Source organism: Nematolebias whitei, chromosome 6 (assembly GCF_014905685.2).
Source record: "Nematolebias whitei isolate Nwh7 chromosome 6, NemWhi1, whole genome shotgun sequence".
Taxonomy (NCBI): domain Eukaryota; kingdom Metazoa; phylum Chordata; class Actinopteri; order Cyprinodontiformes; family Rivulidae; genus Nematolebias; species Nematolebias whitei.
The window spans coordinates 45,367,267-45,369,737 of record NC_056503.1 but is presented as its reverse complement, the minus strand read 5'-3'; positions in this window follow the sequence as shown (position 1 = coordinate 45,369,737).

Here is a 2,471-nt window from a genome sequence, read left to right as displayed (position 1 = left end):
TGTCTCGTGATAGACTTGAGACCAGTCCAGGTGTCTCGTGGTGGACTTGAGACCAGTCCAGGTGTCCCTGTGATGGACTTGAGACCAGTCCAGGTGTCTCGTTATGGACTTGAGACCAGTCCAGGTGTCCCCGTGATGGACTTGAGACCAGTCCAGGTGTCTCGTTATAGACTTGAGACCAGTCCAGGTGTCCCTGTGATGGACTTGAGACCAGTCCAGGTGTCTCGTGATGGACTTGAGACCAGTCCCAGTGTCTCTTTCTCTCACAGTGACTGCTGGAGACAGAGAACAGCGACATGGAAAGAAAAGTAAATGATTGGAGAAAATGGATAGATATCTTGATTGATTGATTTCCAAAGACAAATAAAAGTCACAATCAATAATAATCATTCATCAGACATTTTTATCAACACCCAGGTTTTGTTTAGAGACGAGGCGGCAGCCGGCAGTAATACCAACAGAAACCCTGACCCAGTTCTGACCTCACACATGCAGGTCTAAAGCCCCCCCAACAAACAGGAAACAGTTATTTTCTAACATGAAACTCATCAACATCATTCAGGCAGGAACCAGAACCTTTTTACCCAAGGGCTGGACCGAACGCTGCTCAAAACTATACCTAAAACTGCCACTTCCTGGTTCTTACTGAGCCACTTCCTGTTTTCTGATGACCCACTTCCTATTTTCTGTCAACCCTCTGAATGAATCCTCCTGAACCTCAAAGATACAGGATCTAGGGGGCAGCCATGATGGAAACAGAGAAGGAAGAAAAGCATGCTGGGTAATACAGAAGACCCAGAATTGTGGGCTTACTGGTTCCCACCACAGAGTAAACAGTGAGCCACAGATAGTCTGTGTCAAAGATGAAAAGTCAAAAAACTTCTTGACCTGTGAGCAGCAGAAGGTTCCGATGGTACCACAGGTGTCAGGTTCTGTTTGATACCAAAAAAGTCCATGCTCAGTAATATTATGTTTGATGGTTCTACTGGTTTTGATGGAGGATGTACAAGTTAAAAAGAGCCTCCACTTCCTGTTTGAAGAGAAAACTCTGAGCTCAGATACAATGGAAGTCAATGGGGAGTTTGGGTGTGTGACCATTGACCTCTGGGAGGAACCCTTCAGTCCTCCAGCAGAACAAACCTGTAGAAGAAGTGGAGAAACCGTTGAAAAGTTTAGACTAAGTTCAACGTCATGTGAACTCCTCCATGTCAACCAGTGATAAAAAGTTAAAGATGTGAAAACAGCTGTTCACTCATGGAAAGTCCAACTCTTTATTTAATCTCTGTTCTAAGATGTTCTGCTGACAGAGCTCGCACACACGATTTATTCGGTTTCTGTTACAGGAGCGGTGATTTCAAACCCCTGGTGTTGGTTCTGTCCCTTTAACACCGTCTGACACAGGAACCCAAACAGAGAGAAGGACTCCACACGTGACAGAGTGGTCCCGGTTCTGCAGCACATGTATGAAGAAAAATCAGTGTCAAAAGGAGCCACACAAGCAAACAACAAGATTTGTATACAAACAATAAGATCCACAAGTTTTACATTTCAATTTGCACAAGTAGGAATATTCTGCACATACAAACAGTCAAATACACGTGCACGAAACAATCAGTGAACATGAGTGCACGGATCAGCTGCCAGTTACCGTGACTTTTGAGACGTTCTTGCTGCTCCAGATTCACAAAGTTAATGCTGTGTTCCAGGTTTTGTTAACCTTATAGTTATTGGGAAATATCTCATTTCTAACGTGGCACAGCAGCTCACAACGTCTGTATTTAAACACTAAGCACATTGAGTTAAAATATATCTTCTGGTATTTTCTACCTCTGCTACCATTTTTTCCAGTTGTTTTTCTACAAGAAGAAAATTGTAATTTTGTGGACAGTAAAGCTGAAATAAACATCAAATATGGTTACGTTATACCACTTGTAAAACAAAGAGAAATATACATTTAAATTTTAAATTCAATTTGGTGGCGCAGTTGGTAGAGCTGTTGCCTCTCAGCGAGAAGGCCGCCGGATCAAATCCCAGCCGGGGACCAACATGTGCCAAGTTAGAAATGAGTCACTCGACAATAACTCAATAAATCTGGTAAGGCTCAGATGTCCCAGCTTTTCACCAGCCTTGAATGCGCCAATTGCTTTGTGAATGTGGAGCAGCAAGAAAGTCTCAAAAGTCACAATAACAAGCAGCTGCTCCATGAGCTCCTGTTGACTGGTTTGTCCACAGCAGGTGATTTGTGCACGTGTATTTGACTGTATGTGCAGAATGTTTCTACTTGTGCACATTGAAATGTGTACATTTGAAAAACTGCTTATGCATTTGTGAATCTTGTGGATCTTATTGTACGCATACACATTTCATACACTTTTGACACTGATTTATCTCCATACATGCAGGCTGAACGAATGTGTAGGGAGGGTGTGTGTGTGTGTGTGTGTGTGTGTGTGTGTGTGTGTGTGTGTGTG